Here is an 18389-nt window from a genome sequence, read left to right as displayed (position 1 = left end):
CTGCAAGGAAATGCCTAACAAAAAATCTCTTCCCTGAGTGGCAGATGTCTGAAATCTGCCATTGTGAAGGGGAATGAAAAATTATCTGCCACATGCTTCTGTATACCTGATTCTCTGGACTCAATTTCCTCATCTGTAATATTAGAGAACTGATTTGTTAAATCCTCTAAAACTTTATGGTTCTTTTTTTTTTTTTTTTTTTTGAGATGGAGTCTTGCTCTGTTGTCCAGGCTGGAGTGCAGTGGAGCAATCTCAGCTCACAGCAACCTCTACCTCCCAAATTCAAGCAATTCTCCTGCCTCAGCTTCCAGAGTAGCTGCGACTATATAGGTGCAGGCTGCCATGCCTGGCTAATTTTTTGTATATTAGTAGAGACGGGGTTTCACTGTGTTGCCCAGGCTGGTCTCAAACTCCTGAGCTCAGGCGATCTGCCCATCTGGGCCTCCCAAAGTGCTGGGATTACAGGCGTGAGCCACCGCGCCCGGCCCTGGTTCTGTTTTTTAATTTAAATTTAAGATAAATTTAGCAGCTATTAGGTTATTAAGTTAGGCAAGGGATTATAGAAATATAGTGATTTAATTGAAAGGCACTTGTCATAGATGGGTTTTATTTCTGTTCTGAAACCTAAAAGAAAGAATAGGATTCCGGGAACATAGACTATGTAAATTATAGTCTACCTAAGTAGACTACAAATATAACAGGCTATATAAAATAAACCAATCACAAAAAGACAAATACTGAATGATTCCACTTATATGAGTCACCTATGTAGAAAAATTCATAGAAATATAAAGAATAGTAGTTACCATGGGCTGGGATGAGGAGGAAATGGAGAGCTGTTCAATGAGTACACAGTTTCAATTTTGTAAGATGAAAAATTTTGAGAGATTAGTTGCGGAACAACATGATTAAACCTAATACTACTGAACTGTACACTTAGAAATGGTTAAGTTGATAAATTCTATATTTTTTTAACCACATTTAAAAAAAGAAATAGAATATACATACCCCATGAATGGTACAGAGAGTAATACTTCAGTGGTTTGGGGAAATGAAAGATTCACTGGTGTCATGTGACTGACATCAGTGTAACAAGGAAAGCCCCCTTGTGGGAAGATGGGTGGCAGTCCTTGAAGATGATGAATGTTGACAGGTAGAGACAGGAAGATGAAGAGATAAGCAAAATTGGGGAGGTGGAAGAGGCTGCAATGTATTGGGGGATATGAAGGAACCCAGTCTGATTCAACACTTAAGCAATGTGCACAGAGAAGAAATGCTTAAAGAACCACATCCAGGGAATTTTATATTTTATTTTATTTTATTTTATTTATTTTTGAGACAGAGTATCTCTCTGCCACCCAGCCTGGAGTGCAGTGGCACAATCTCAGCTCACTGCAACCTCTGCCTCCCAGGCTCAAGCGATCCTCTCACCTCAGTACTTTTTGTAGAGACAGGGTTTCACTATGTTGCCCAAGCTGGACTCAAACTCCTAGGCTCAAAACATCCACCCACCTCAGCCTCCCACAGTGCTGGGATTATAGGCATGAGCCACCTCACTTGGCCAGAATTTTAAATTCACTGAAGTTAGAGTTATATTTCCAGTGTGTATCATTTCTTCATAATTGAGGCAACATGTGCAATTGCTCTAGGGAATGAACTTTTTATTGCTTCAATTTTAGATTGATAAGATCACATTATGATGTATCATTAGGAACAGCTAATAACAGTAATGATCTAATAAGTGTAATGCAATCTAAGACACTTCACAAATAAACATAAATTAAACCAAACTGGGCAAAACGCCCAGATTACTTCCTACACACACCAACAAAATACTATAAAAGTAAAAATGGAAACAAATGTCTCCCAAAAATGGTGGTTATTTTTGGGTTGTAAAACAATGGAAGACTTTTGTCTTTTTCTCTGTATTACTTCTTATTTCTGTTTTAAAAATAAGCACGAACATCTTTTGATAATGGGAAATCATTTAATGATATAAATTGTTATTATATGTGGCATCAGAATACAAGAGAACCACTTCTTGAAATCCCAAAAGAAAAATGATGAGGAACCCACCTCTATCTCACCAACGTGGGGATTCCAGCTACTTGATAGCAGGCAACTTTCCTTTCATTGATTTTATACACCCCTAACAGGGATCCTCACAGTATACTTTCTCCAATAAGTAGTTTTTGACTATTAATGACTCTGGACACAGGAAAACGAAAGGTTCTAAGCCATCCCAAGAATACATTTTGGCCCTGAACTTAACTAAAAAGAGGGAATAGCAGAAATGTCCCCACTACTCACCAAGCTAAAGATAATATTTTTCAGCACTTGTCAAGTCCCATCAGTGAGCCAGCTAGGGAGCTCAGTTCCTTCTCCAAAAGATTAGAAAGTAGGCATCTTGTTCTCTTAAGGAGAGACTGTGAGTAGGCTTAAAATTGAATTCACACTTTTCATCTCTAATGGAAATCAATGTTACTATTCCTTCTGTTTCCTTCCACAGATATCTATGCATATATATATGTGCAAATATGTATTTTACACACACACACACCACATCATATAAGTAATCTCTGTTAGCTGGATGTGTTGGCTCACGCCTGTAATCCCAGCACTTTGGGAGGCCGAGGCAGGTGGATCACCTGAGGCCAAGAGTTCGAGACCAGCCTGGCCAACATGGTGAAACCCCGTCTCTACTAAAAATACAAAAATCAGCCGGGCGTGGTGGTGGGCGGCAGTATTCCCAGCTACTTGGGAGGCTGAGGCAGGAGAATTGCTTGAACCCAGGAGGCGGAGGTTGCAGTGAGTTGAGATCACACCATTGCACTCCAGGCTGGGCAACAAGGTGAGACTCTGTCTCAAAAAACAAACAAACAAAATTGGTCTCTGTCTTCAGTTTTTCCTTTTCTTTTCTATGCAATATATTTAACCTATAGCTACGGTGTTAATTCTTGTTGATTTGAATCAAAGTTGAATTGTTGAATTGAATTGAAGAAAATTTCCTTAATTCATTCCACAAATGTTTAATTTGAGCTAGATCCTGGGTCTGTATCAGTGAAAAAAACAGTTTCTGCAGAAGCTTGAAGTCTAATTTGCAAAGTCATGGTAAGTTATTAGTATAAAACTTACATAATTTCTATTAAAAAATGTGTACATGTATGAAATAACTAGAGTAAAATTACTCATGAACTAATGCTTTGTCACTAGTAGAGCTATGGGCTACATATGGAGCAGATACAGGACCTCCAAATACCAGGACGAAGAAGCAGAATTGGATAGGCTTTGGTTAAACTAGGATTTTACATGTGGGAGGCACTTCATATATAATCATATCCCAATTATTTATACTTAGGGGAGGAATCCAAGTCTCAGGGAGATATAAATAACAGTATTATTTATTTATTTTTTATGTATTATTATTATTATTTTTGAGGCCGAGTCTCGTTTTGTCACCCAGGCTGGAGTGCAGTGGCGGGATCTCGGCTCACTGCAATCTCTGCCTCTTGAATTCAAGCGATTCTCCTACCTAGTCTCCTGGTAGCTGGGATTACAGGCACATGCCACCATCCCTAGCTAATTTTTTTTTTTTGGTATTTTAATTAATTAATTAATTAATTTTTTTTTTTTTTTTTTTTTGAGAGGGAGTCTCGTTTTGTCGCCCAGGCTGGAGTGCAGTGGTGGGATCTTGGCTCACTGCAACCTCCGCCTGCCGGGTTCAAGCAATTCTCTGCCTCAGCTTCCGGAGTAGCTGGGATTACAGGTGCCCGCCACCACACCTGGCTAATTTTTTTGTATTTTTAGTAGACGGGGTTTCACCATCTTGGCCAGGCTGGTCTTGAACTCCTGACCTCGTGATTTACTGGCCTCAGCCTCCCAAAGTGCTGGGATTACAGGTGTGAGCCACTGTGCCTGGCCCTTTTTTTAGTAGAGACGGGGTTTCACCATGCTGGCCAGGCTGGTCTCAAACTCCTGACCTCGTGATCCGCCCACCTCAGCCTCCCAAAGTGCTGAGATTATAGGCGTGAGCCACAACGCCCAGCCTGAAACACTGAGTGTTATTTAGAAGCATAGATTCATGCTCTTTCTAGTCCAGGGTAGACCACATTGTTTGGTGTTGGTGAAGACCCAAGTAGATGACTTCTAAAAGTGCATCCCAACACTCAATTGTGAGGCTAGATTCTGTTTTGTAGAAAACACTGTAAGGAGAGAACACCTCTTTGGGAGCAATCAATAGCAACATTGCAAAGAGTTTATGGCCATGAACTCAAGAACCTGACTGCTACAATTAAAAATCCCTACTCTGGCTGAGCACAGGCCTGTGATTTCAGCACTTTAGGAGGCCAAGGTGGAAGGACTGCTTGAGGCCAGAAGTTTGAGACCAGCCTGGGCAACACAAGGAGACTCCCTTTGCTACAAAAAAAAGAAGTAGTAAATAGCTGGGTATGGTAATGTAGTGCCTGTAGCTACTTGGGAAGCAGGATTGGTTGGGCCCAGTAATTTGAGTAGTTTCAGGTTGCAGTGAGCTATGATCATGCCACTGCACTCCAGCCAGGGCAACAGAGCCAGACCCTGTTTCTTAAAAAAAAAAAAAAAAAAAAAAAATCCTTACTCTGTCAGTTCCCACATCTGTAAAATAGGAATAATAATGGTATCCATTTTATAGTCATTGTGAGAGTAAAATGAGCTGATACACACAGTGGTGTGCTGGTAAATGTTTAACCAGCCTGGGAGTAAGAAAGCTTTGTAGCACTTACCAATTTCCTACCTGATTTCAAGCCACCAACATGAGTCAACTAGCTTATAGAATTCCTGATATTTTAACCATCGGCTCTTGTGAGCTGGTACTTGCATACCACAACATATGAAATATTTATGAAAATCCCTGAGCCAGGCATGGTGGCGCACACCTGTTGTCCCAGCTACTTGAGAACCTAAGGCTTGAGCCCAGGAATTGAAGGCTGTAGTGTGCGATGATTGTGCCCGTGAACAGCCACATAGGCACTCCTCTAGCCCAGGCAACATAGTGAGACCTTGTTTCTGCACTTTGAGTATTATATGCATACAAAACGTAGATATTAGTTACTATATATACTTTTTTTTGAGACAAGGTCTCACTCTGTTGCCCAGGTTGTAGTGCAGGGGCACGATTATGGCTCACTGCAGCTTCAAACTCCCAGGCTCAAGCGATCCTCCCACCTCACAGCCTCTGAAATAGCTGGGGACTATAGGCATATGCACACACCCCCGCAATTTTTGTATTTTCTGTAGAGATTAGGTTCTCATTTTGCTGCTCAGTCTGGTCTCAAACTCCTGAACTCAAGTGATCTAAATCTACCCACCTCAGCCTCCCAAAGTGCTGGGATTACAGGCGTGAGCCACCATGCCCAGCTAGTCACTATATATACTACTAAAATATATATGACAGCATTTTCTCTGATTTTGGAATGTTCGAGTACACTATAATTTTCAAAATAACTAAATTCTTAGTGATGCCCGGTGGTACCCTTATCCCCAGGAGGCCCTAAATAAAAATATAAGCTAACTAAAACAGTATGTTTACTATGCAAACGCAGCTTCCAGACAGTTTCCTCCAATGCCTCTGCTTTTCCACCCTTAATTCCCTCTAGATAGAGTCTAGAGACATCATAAGTGTGTGACTGATTCCCATCTGAATGACATTATTAATTGTATATTTTTGGGGGTGAAGTTTCTATTTATTTCCTTATTTTATTTTATTTTTTTGGAGACGGAGTCTCATTCTGTCGCCCAGTCTGGAGTGCAATGGCCCGATCTCAGCTTACTGCAACCTCCACTTCCTGGGTTCAAGCGATTCTCCTGCCTCAGCCTTCTGAGGAGGAGTAGCTGGGACTACAAGCGTCCGCCACCACATCTGGCTAATTTTTGTATTTTTGGTAGAGATGGAATTTCACCATATTGGCCAGGCTGGTCTCGAACTCCTGACCTTGTGATCCGCCCGCCTGGGCCTCCCAAAGTGCTGGGATTACAGGCATGAGTCACTGCACTCGGCCTAGTTCCTTATTTTAATGGAAAAAAGTGTATATATTTATGTTGTAAAACAAGATGTTTTGATATATGTGTATACTGTGAAATACGTAAATCAAGTTAGTTAACTTATTCATTACCTCACATATTTATCTTTTTTTTTTTTTTTTTTCTGAGACTCCATCTTGCTCTTGCCCAGGCTAGAATACAGTACAGTGGTGCAATTATGGCTCACTGCAACCTCAACCTCCCAGGCTCAAGTGATCCTCCCATCTTGGTCTCCCAAGTAGCTGGGAGCACAGGTGTGCACCACTCGGCCTTTTTTTTTATACAGAGTCTTGCTCTGTCGCCAGACTGGAGTGCAGTGGCATAACTTGGCCCACTGCAACCTCCACCTCCTGGGTTCAAGCGATTCTCCTGCCTCGGCCTCCTGAGTAGTTGGGTCCACAGGCACGGGCCACCATGCCCAGCTAATTTTTTTGTGTATTTTTAGTAGAGACAGGGTTTCACCATGTTGACCAGAATGGTCTCGATCTCTTGACCTCATGATCCTCCCGCCTCGGCCTCCCAAAGTGCTGGGACTACAGGCGTAGCCACCGCGCCTGCTCTTTTTTTTTTTTTTTTTTTGGAGACAGTGTCTCACTATGTTGCCCTGCTGGTCTTGAATTCCTGATCTCAAACAATGCTCCCACCTCAGCCTCCCAGAGTGCTGGGTCTACAGGCATGAGCCACTATGCCCAGCCTATTTATCCTATTGTGTGTGTGTGTGGTAAGAACACTTAAAATCTACTTTTCTAGCAATTTTCTTTTCTTTCTTTCTTTTTTTTTTTTTTGAGATGGAGTCTTACTTTGTTGCCCAGGCTGGAGTGCAATGGTGCAATCTTGGCTCACTGCAATCTCCACCTCCCAGGTTCAAGCGATTCTCCTGCCTCAGCCTCTCAAGTAGCTGGGATTACAGGTGCCCACCACCATACCCAGCTAATTTTTTGTATTTTTAGTAGAGACAGGGTTTCACCATGTTGGCCAGGCTGGTCTTGAACTCCTGACCTCAGGCAATCTGCCATCTCGACCTCCCAAAGTGCTGGGATTACAGGCGTGAGCCACTGCACCTGGCCAGCAATTTTCAAATGTACAATATATTGTTATTAACTGTATTCACCATGATGTTCAATAGGTCTCCTTCCTGAATTTTTTTTTTTTTTTTTTTTTTTGAGACAGAGTCTCACTCTGTTGCCCAGGCTGGAGTGCAGTGGCGCAATCTCAGCTCATGCAACCTTTGCCCCTTTGCCTCCCTGGTTCAAGCGATTCTCGTGCCTCAGCCACCCAAGTAGCTCGGATTACAGGCATGCACAACCACACCTGGCTAATTTTTGTATATTTAGTAGAGACAAGGTTTCACCATATTGGCCAGGCTTAGTCTTCTTAAATTTCATGTCCTTTGACTAACATCTTCCCAATCCTTGCCCTCTCTGCCAACCCCTACCCCTGATAACTAACATTCTACTCTTTGCTTCTATGTTTTTGACTTTTTAGATTTCATATAAGTGAGGTCATGCAGTGTTTGTTTTTCTGTGCCTGGCTTATTTTATTTAACATAATATCCTCTAGGTTCATTTGTATTACTGCAAATGACAGGATTTCCTTCTTTTTTAAAGGCTGAATAGTATTCTGTTGTGCATATATACCAGATTTTCTTTTCTTTTCTTTCCTTTTTCTTTCTTTCTTTTTTTTTTTTTTTTTTTTTGAGACAGTGTCTCTCTGTCACCGAGGCTGGAGTGCAGTGGTGCGTGGTGCAATCTTGGCTGACTGCAACCTCCGCCTCCCAGGTTCAAGTGATTCTCCTGCCTCAGCCTCCCAAGTAGCTGGGACTACAGGCATGCGCCACCATGCCCAGATAATTTTTGTATTTTTTAGTAGAGACAGGGTTTTGCCATGTTGGTCTCGAACTCCTGACCTCAGGTTATCCACCTGCCTGGGCCTCCCAAAGTGCTGGGGATTATAGGCCTGAGCTATCGTGTCCGGCCCAGATTTTCTGTATCTAATTATCCACTGATGGACACTTAAATTGCTTCCATACCTTGGCTATTGTGAATAATGCTGCAATGAACATAGGCATGCATCTATAACTTCACCATACTGATTTCATTTTCTTTGGATATATATCCAAGAGTGAAATTGACAGATCATATCGTAGTTTTATTTTTAATTTTTTTCAGGAAACTTTATATTGTTTTCCATAATGACTGTACTAATTTACATCCCAACCAACTGTTTACTAGGTTCCTGTTTGTTTGTTTGTTTTGAGAGAGATCTCCCTTTGTCACCCAGGCTGGAGTGTAGTGGGGCAAACATGCCTCACTGTGGCCTTGACATTAGAACTCAAGCTATCCTCCCACCTCATCCCCTAAGCACCACATGCATGTGCCACCATGCCTGGCTAATTTTTAAATTTTTTTGTAGAAATGGGGTCCCACTATATTGCCCAGGCAGATCTCCAACTCCTGGGCTGATGTAGATTTCCCATCTCAGCCTCCGGAGTAGCTGGGACCACAGGTGTGTGCCAAAAAAGTGCCAGGATTACAGGCTTGAGCCACTACACCCAACCAAGGGTTTCTTTTTCACTACATCTTTACATCCTCACCAACAGTTGTTATTTTAAAATTTTTATTGATTCAATCTCCTTACTCGTTATCAATCTGCTCAAATTTTCTGTGTATATATATGTGTATGTATTTTTTACTTTTTATTTATTTATTTATTTTTTGGAGACAATTTTGCTCTGTCACCCAGGCTGGAGTCCAGTTGACTGCAGCCTCAATCCCCCGGGGCTCAAGTGACCTTCTCACCTCAACCTTCAGAGTAGCTAAGACCACAGGAGCAAGTCACCACGCCTGGCTAATTTTTTGTATTTTTAGTAGAGACAGGGTTTCGCCATTTTGCCCAGGCTGGTCTTTAACTCCTGGTCTCAAGCGATCATCCTACCTTAGCTTCCCAAAGTGCTGGGATTACAAGGGTGAGCCACTGTGCCAGCCTCAAATTTTTTCATGATTCAGTCTTAGTAGATTATGTGTGTCTAAGAATGTATCAATTTCTTCTCGGTTATCAAATTTGTTTCTAGGTTCGAATTTGTTGATATATAATTGTCCATTGTAGTTTCACAAGATCCTTTGTATTTTTTTTTCTTTTTCCGTTTCTTTTTTTTTTTTTTTTTTTTTGAGACAGAGTCTCGCTGTGTCGCCCAGGCTGGAGTGCAGTGGTGTGATCTCGGCTCACTGCAATCTCCGCCTCCCAGGTTCAAGCGATACTCCTGCCTCAGCCTCCCGAGCAGCTGCGACTACAGTCACCTGCCACCACGCCCAGCTAATTTTTGTATTTTTAGTAGAGACGGGGTTTCACCATATTGGACAGGCTGGTCTTGAACTCCTGACCTTGTGATCCGCCCTCCTTGGCCTCCCAAAGTGCTGGAATTGCAGGCCTGAGCCACCACACCCAGCCAATTCTTTGTATTTCTTTTCTTTTTGTTTTCTTTTGAGACGGAGTTTCGCTCTTGTTGCCCAGGCTGGAGTGCAATGGTACAATCTCGGCTCACCGCAACCTCCGCCTCCCGCGTGCAAGCAATTCTGCCTCAGCCTCCTGAGTAGCTGGGATTAGAGGCATGCCCCACCACGCCCAGCTAATTTTTTGTATTTTTAGTAGAGACGGGGTTTCTCCATGTTGGTCAGGCTGATCTCAAACACCCGACCTCAGATGATCGGCCCACCTCAGCCTCCCAACGTGCTGGGATTACAGGCCTGATTACAGGATTACAGGCGCCCAGCCGATCCTTTGTATTTCTATGGTATCAATTGTAATGTCTTCTCTTTCATTCTGATTTTATTTGGGTATCCTCTATTTTTTCCTAGTCTCACTAAAGGTTTGTAGATTTTGTTTATCTTTTCAAAAAACCAACCCTTGGTTTCATTGATCTTTTTTATCTTTCTAGTTTTATTTATTTATTTATTTCTAGTCTTTATTATTTCCTTCCTTCTACTAACTTTGGGCTTAATTTGTTCTTTTTCTAGTTCTTTAAGGTGTAATATTAGGTTGTTTAATTTGTAATTTTATAAAAATTACTTGGATGTATACCATATGCTTTATTTACAATATTTCAATCCTTACAGCAACCATAATCTGTGATATTATTTTCAAGTGATGAAACTGAGGCTCAGAGAGGATTTATAACTTTCTAAAGGCTATACATCTAGTCAATAATATTCAGTGTATTTGGACCTGATATCTGCTGGCTAAATCTCATGTTCTCTCCAATATCACACATTATGCCATAATTAAGAGAGGACTTTTCTCTAGTTCCATAGAAAAATTTGAGTTAAACAACATAGAACATACTATTTTAACCATAACTATTCTGCATACTACAGCTAGTCTCTGAATTATATATGTATTATATAATTTTATATATAAAGTTCATAGTAAGCTATGGATACATATTTATAAACACTGAACATTTTATTACATATTTTCCAATAAATTATCGATAATTCTGAAATTAAAAGTTTTACTTTGATTTCCATACCTTTTAAACTTACTTTTGCAATAAGAGAATTTTTTTTTTTTTTTTTTTTGAAACAGAGTCTCCCTCTGTCTCCCAGGCTGGAGTGCAGTGGCAGTGATCTTGGCTCACTGCAAGCTCCGCCTCCCGGGTTCACGCCATTCTCCTGCCTCAGCCTCCCTAGTAGCTGGGACTACAGGCGCCCACCACCACGCCCGGCTAATTTTTTGTATTTTTAGTAGAGATGGGGTTTCACAGTGTTAGCCAGGGTGGTCTCGATCTCCTGACCTTGTGATCTGCCCGCCTCGGCCTCCCGCAATAAGAGAATTCTTAAAATAAGCTTAAATTTTAGCTCTGAACTATAAATACAGCATTCATTCTGCAACTTGAAAATTTTGGAAATCTATTCCCTTAGAAAAATGGCAAGGTGGGGGTGGGAAGAAGAATAATACTGAATACAGCTTGGAGACTCTATCTCCAATACAAATGTTCATCTAACTTAGAGAGGTACAGAGAGTGAAAATATGTCTGAGGTAAGTCAACAGAATCATCTGCCTTCAAACAAACAGACACTATGTGTACAATTACAGAGAAATATAATACCTACATTTTACTCATACCAGGATGCCTTTATACATACTCAGGCATAACTCGAAACATGATCTGTCCATCACCACCTCTCTGAGACCTTATTCCACCACCCTCCTCTCCTATAATGTTTGAGCTACAACTGGCTCTCTTCCTATTCCTAGAACACACCAAACTGGTTCCACTTTTTACCTTTGGCATTTGTTTTAACATCTGCTGAAATGCTCTTTCCCCAGATGTGTGCTTCCTCCTTCACAGACTTCAGATCTCTGCTTGACTGTCACTTATCAGGGAAGTGTTCTCTGACCACCAAATATAAATCTACCCACCCCACCCCAAGTGCTCTGTGCACCTACCCTGTTTTATCTTCTTCATAATCCTTCTTACTACCTGATATTTTAAATTTTTATTATTTATTTATATTTTTTAATTGTGATAAAATCATGTAACATAAAATTTGCCATTTTCACATTTACATTGTTGTGCAACCAATCTTCGAGAACTCTTTTCATCTTGCAAAACTGAAACTCTGTACCCATTAAACAACAACTTCCCATTCCCCCAGCCTCCAGCTCTTGGTTACCACTACTCTACTTTCTGCCTCTGTATATTTGACTACTCTAGGTACCTTATATATTTGGAATCGTGGTTGGCTTATTTAACTTAGGACAATGTCTTTGGCCAGGTGCAGTGGCTTATGCCTGTAATCCTAGCACTTTGGGAGGCTGAGGCAGGAGGATCACTTGAGGTCAGGAGTTCAAGACCAGCCTAGCCAACATGGTGAAACCCTGTTTCTACTAAAAATACAAAAACAGCCGGGCATGGTGGCTCACATCTGTAGTCCCAGCTACTCGGGAGGCTGAGGCAGGAGAATCGCGTGAACCCGGGAAGCGGAGGTTGCAGTGAGCCAAGATGGCGCCACTGCACTCCAGCCTGGGCAACACAGCAAGGCTCTGTCTCAAAAAAAAAAAAAAAAGACTGTGTCTTTAAGGCTCATCCATGTTGTAGCATGTGTTAGAATGTGTTTCCTTTTTTTTTTTTTTTGGAGATAGAGTCTTGCTCTGTTGCCCAGGCTGGAGTGCAGTGGCGCCATCTCGGCTCACTGCAACCTCCACCTCCCAGGTTCAAGCGATTCTCCTGCCTCAGCCTCCTGAGTAGCTGGGACTAAAGGCGCCCGCCACCATGCCCAACTAATTTTTTTTGTATTTTAGTAGAGACAGGGTTTCACCTTGTTGCCCAGGCTGGTCTTGAACTACTGAGCTCAGGCAATCCACCCGCCTCAGCCTCCCAAAGTGCTGGGATTACAGGCGTGAGCCACCGCACCCGGCCGAATGTGTTTCCTTTTAAAGGCTGAAGAATATTCCACCGTATGTATATGCCACATTTCGTGTATCCGTTCTTCTGACGTTTGGCTTGCTTCTACTTTTTGACTATAATGCTGCTGTGAACATGAGTGGACAAATATCTCTTTGAGACCCTGTTTTCAATTCTGCTGTGTATATACCCAGAAGTATATTTATCCCTCTAGAAGTGGGATTGCTAGATCATAGAGCAGCTGTATTTTTAATTTCTAAAGAACATTCATAATGTTTTCCACAGTGGCTAAACCATTATTTATTCCTATCAGTAGCACACAAGGATTCCAGTTTCTCCATGTCCTTTCCAACACTTGTAATTTTCTGGGTTGTTTTGTTTCGTTTTGATAGTAGCCATTCTAATGGGTATGGGATGGTCTGTGTGTGTGTGTGTGTGTGTGTGTGTGTATGTGTATGTGTGTGTGTCTATATATTTATATCTTTATTTTCTTCCTTTCTTTTACTAGAATGTAAACTCCGTGAGGGCCAGGATTTTGTTTTTGTCACTGTTGCATTCCTAAAACTTTTAACCTGCCTGACACATATTAGGCATCCAAAATATATTTGTCAAATGAATCAATAATCTCACATTTTCAAGATTTTTCTGGCCGGGCATGGTGGCTCACGCCTTTAATCCTAGCACTTTGGGAGGCCGAGGGTGGCGGATCACCTGAGGTCAGGAGTTCAAGACCAGCCTAGCCAACATGGTGAGACCCTGTCTCTACAAAAAATACAAAAATTAACCGGGTACGGTGGCATGCGCCTGTAGTCCCAGCTACTCTGAAGGCTGAGGCAGGAGAATCACTTGAACCCGGGAGGCAGAGGCTGCAGTAAGCTGAGATCACACCACTGCACTCCAGCCTGGGTGACAGAGCGACACTCTGTCTCCAAAAAAAAAAAAGATTTTTCCTATATTAGCATTAGTACTCAAACTGAAAAGATGAGAGAACAGTTATTGTAGGAATTATGATACAGAGCATGTCTAACAGATTCCCTTCAATGTTTTAGGGTCTAAAATTATAATCCTTGTCTTTACTGATATTTTAAAATGTAAACCCAGTATAATTTTAGTAATGTAATGCATATATCATATCAACTAAAGAATAAATTCTGTCAAAGCACATTCTCATTAGTTGTCAAGAACCATATTTGTTTGTTCCTGTGATCATCATCTAACTGTCACCTTTGTTGTTAGGTTCTAAAGAAATGCTCTTAGGTGGCAATGCTTTTGATCACCGTAAAAACATTAACCAGGAAATTTATGTCAAGTCCTTGACGAGACAGCTAATTAAAAAAAGATCTTGCAGGGGGCGGTGGCTCGTGCCTGTAATCCCGGCACTTTGGGAGGCCGAGGAGGGAGGATCACCTGAGGTCAGGAGTTCGAGACCAGCCTGGCCAATATGGTGAAACCCCATCTCTACTAAAAATACAAAAATTAGCCGGGCATGGTGGTGGTCACCTGTAATCCCAGCTACTCAGGAGGCTGAGGCAGGAGAATTGCTTGAATCCGGGAGGCAGAGGTTGCAGTGCGCCGAGATCACGCCACTGCACTCCAGCCTGGGTGACAGAGTGAGACTCCGTCCTGCCCACCCCCCTTCCCCCACAAAAAAAAATCTTGAGGAGCCAGGTGTGGTGGCTTGCACCCGTAATCCTAGCTCCTCAGGAGGCTGAAGTGGGAGGATCACTTGAAGCAAGGATTTCAAGGAAAAGAACTTGAAAACTACTTTTCCTCCCTTCCACTGCAGTAATGAAACTAAACATAAGATCCAGTAAACAGGAGCAAGTAACCAGTAACTTAATTCCAGGTTCGTGAGATCTATGATTCAATCTAGTTCCAGCTGTGTAGGTGTATCAGAAGTTGACCGGCTACATATTTCTCTAATGTCTCCCAACCAAAACTTAGTTTCATTGGATGGCAATGAGCCCAGCCTCAATAGATGGCATTCTTTCCTTCATTTCTAGAGAACTTTTTTCTCTTTTTTTTTCTTTTCCTTTTTCTTTTCTTGACACAGGGTCTCTGTCACCCAGGCTGGAGTGCAGTGGCGTGATCATGGCTCACTGCAGCCTCAAACTCCTGGGCTCAAGCGATCCTCCTGCCTCGGCTTCCCAAGTAGGTGGGACTACAGGCATGAGCCATCATACATGGCCTTTTCTAGGGGTAAGCACATGGCCTTTTCTAGGGGTAAGCACATGACCCAGTTCTAATAATTAGAAGAATGGAAGTGTCTGCAAGATGGCTACTAAGAAAGATTTACCTCCCTCATAAGAAAGACCTTCTGCCACCACCTGACACCTTCCTCCAACCTTGCTTTCTGCTTTGGACACCATTACATGAAGATGTGATTTTTGGAACTGTGGCAGCCATCTCATGACCAGGAGGGATGACACTGCTATCACCTGAGGATGGCAAAGTAGAAGGATCAGAGAAGGTTCAATCATCGATGACACTATTGAGCCACTGAGCCAACAATCCTGGGACTAACAACTTCTGGCCTCCTGTTAGGTAAACAGTGAATGCACTTATGATTTAAGCCACAGTTAGTGGAAATACCCTAAAGGTGTGTGTGTATGTGCACGTGAGCACTCGTGTATGGGGGTATGTGTGCCTGTGTGTGTTTTAGACAGGATCTTGCATCAAAGAGCTGTGACTCTGGACCACAACTTTATCATTTGCAGAGAGAGTTAGTGAGACAAGGAGATACTGTTAGGTGGTCCAAATTCGTATGCTTTGGGGGCTAGAGGTAAGGATGAATTAAAAGAAAGTTGAAAATACAAACACAAGATAAATTGCAAACTATCTTGGCTGGAGCTGTCTCTGCCTGCCTTGAAACAATTTAGAACACAGCAAATGCGGACAGCTGTTTAGAAATGGCTCGAATAATGTGACTGCAGAGTCAAAAGCCTGTGGATGTTTAATACAGTTAATAAAATAAAACCTTTTATGAGGTTACATATTTTCCTATTAAATTTGAGAAGGATAACAAATGAAGTCTGATAATAATGCTTTTGAGATATGCAAATTACCTCTCTGATGCCTGCACCTCTCCTCTAGAAGAAACTCACTTTTAAAGATTCCTCCAGATGCCATGAGTTTGGATTAGTGTGATCCCAGGTGACTCACTTACTCAAACAATGAATTGCTTTTGATATCTTTTCTACCAATGCTTATGATGCCATTTTCATCACACCTGCATATGAGTTCCTGGCTAGACACAATAAATCCTGGCACTTTCATTTCAGGATTGACAATTTCATTATTACTTTCCCCTTTGAAAAGAGCAATAACTTTAGAATCATTTCCTTTACTTTCTGCTTCTCCCACACTCCAAATTGGAAGCTCAGACCTTTTCCAGGCGTGTAGAGACAGTGCCTACAGTGCCTAAGTCTTCAGGGTAGCCAAACTCTTTTTTTTTTTTTTTTTTTTTTTTTGAGATGAGGTCTCGCTCTGTCACCCAGGGTGGAGTGCAATGGTGCGATCTCAGCTCACTGCAACCTCCACCTCCTGGGTTCAAACAATTTTCCTGCCTTAGCCTCCCAAGTAGGTAGGACTACAGGCACATGCCACCACATCTCACTAATTTTTTTGTATTTTTAGTAGAGACAGGGTTTCACTATGTTGGCTAGGCTGGTCTTGAACTCCTGACCTCCAGTGATCCACCTGCCTTGGCCTCCCAAAGCGCTGGGATTACAGGTGTGAGCTACCGTGCCCGGCTAGGGCAGCCAAACTTTTAATCAGCTCCAAGATGATAAAGGAGCCTCCATTATCTTCGTCACAATAGCAACCCTCCTTCCAAGAAACACAAAGGAATCCTCCATCTCTGTCCCTCCCCTTCTTCAGCATCCTTCCTCTCTCCTACCTTTCATGTACACAACCCTGAGAGTAGCTGGCAAAAATGGGCTTCTGAACCTTGGGGATTCAGGGATTATATTTTCTCTGCAGCAAGAGAATAAAAAAAGCCAATAGATGCTGGTGGGGATGGAGTGGAGAATTTTCCTAAATACTGAGATCATTCCATACTACTTTTCAAAAAAACAACAGCTAGGCAAAACTTTTAAATCATGGAACCATTATTCCCTTGATGGTCCTCTAATAGTCGTGGCCAATGTAAGGGTTTTTTTAATGCATAATGACTTTTCCATTTGCCAACACAATCTCTAGGGAAGAAATATTTGATTTATGCGTTACACAGTCAAGTGCTTTGAAATACCTTAATTATTAAAAGCACATTATAAAACCAAACTCTATGTTTTCCTTCTATCTAGTCCACACATGTAAGACTTTAATTTCAATTTTAAAAGATTAAATTATTCATTGAGCACCTGTTATATTTCAGGCAATACGACAGGCATTGTTCTACACTCAATACCTCATAGTGTAGCAATTAGGGAAATTTATAACTGATTCCATTAGGAAGTGACAGGATCAGATGTGTTAGTTGTATACAAGAGAGTTTGTAAATGGGAGAGACTGCAGAGAGTGAGACCAATTAGAACACTATTATAATATAGTCCATATAAGACCCAATGTGGTCCTAAACTTGGACAGAAAAAGTAAGATTGGAGAAAAGATGGAGAGAGGAAAAGAAACCAAAAACAGCACTCGAGGGTAGGCACCAAATAGTGAGACTTTTATAGACATGTTATGTTTGAAGGACCCACAAGACGTAAAGGAAGAGATTGATGGAAGTCAGATCAAAGTACCAGGTCAACAGAGGGGTTTACACTAAAGATGCTGTTGAGGAGACATCAACATATGGTGGTAATGGAAGCTACAGGAGTGGATAATTGGTCTGGGAAGAAATATAAATATGTGAGATGAAAATCAGAGATGGAAAGTAGAACCCTGGTTGACATTAATGTTTAAAGAACAAGTGAAGGAAGAGGAAGTGATGGAGGAGAATGCTAAAGAACACTAGTAGGAAAACCATGAAAAAGTCATGATAATAAGTACAGCTCTTTAGGATCCGGCTGTTGACTAACTTACCAGTCGCATATCCTGCCACCTCCCCCAAAACTGTGCTCCAGCCATTCAGAATTTCTGATAACTCCCTAAAATGCCTAAAATGCCATATGCTTTCTACTTCCAAGCCTTTGCATTCCTGTTCCTCTGATATTCCCTTTCTATCTTAGGTTGCAAGCTCTTACTCTTCCTTCAAGCACCAGCTTCTCTTTGAAGCCTTTGCTGAAGTCCCCAAGCAGAGGCCTCCACTGCTTTGAATTATACCTTTTTTTTTTTTTTTGAGACGGAGTCTCGCTCTGTCGCCCAGGCTGGAGTGCAATGGCGCGATCTCGGCTCACTGCAAGCTCCGTCCCTGGGTTCACGCCATTCTCCTGCCTCAGCCTCCCAAGTATCTGGGACTACAGGCGCCCGCCACAACGCCCGGTTAATTTTTTGTATATTTAGTAGAGACGGGGTTTCACTGTGTTAGCCAGGATGGTCTCAATATCCTGACCTCGTGATCCACCCGCCTCGGCCTCCCAAAGTGCTGGGATTACAGGATTGAGCCACCGTGCCCGGCCGAATTATACCTTCTTTATTGAAATCATCACATTCTATCTGCTTAGTTGGTTTTTCCACTGTATCATAGTTCCCTGAGTACTAAATGTTTTCCCCTCTGTATTTGAGGTGTTTTCACCTCCGTACTTCCAGGCCCCAACATGATACCTGGCATGAGGAGGTGGTATTACATGCACTGTTTAAGGACACAAGCTTTGATATCTAACACACGTGGATGTGAACCCCTTCCTCTACCATTTCCTTGACTGCATGATCTTCAGCAAACTACTAAGCCTGGTTTCTTTAAATTAGAGTGATTACTGTCCTATCTCATCAAATGGATGGGAGGATGAAATAATACATGTAAATAATTTGTCACAGAGCTTGACAC

General features: G+C 41.9%; 1 protein-coding gene across 6 annotated transcripts in view; it reads right to left on the bottom strand.

Moving 5' to 3' along the window:
• The window catches only part of ANK2 (ankyrin 2), a 683028-nt gene that overhangs the window by 645751 nt on the left and 18888 nt on the right, over positions 1-18389 (bottom strand). The gene's annotated exons all lie outside the window — the stretch shown is intronic.

Source organism: Pongo pygmaeus, chromosome 3 (genome assembly GCF_028885625.2).
Source record: "Pongo pygmaeus isolate AG05252 chromosome 3, NHGRI_mPonPyg2-v2.0_pri, whole genome shotgun sequence".
Taxonomy (NCBI): domain Eukaryota; kingdom Metazoa; phylum Chordata; class Mammalia; order Primates; family Hominidae; genus Pongo; species Pongo pygmaeus.
The sequence above is the reverse complement of the archived record's forward strand: the minus strand, read 5'-3'. Positions and strand labels throughout refer to the sequence as shown.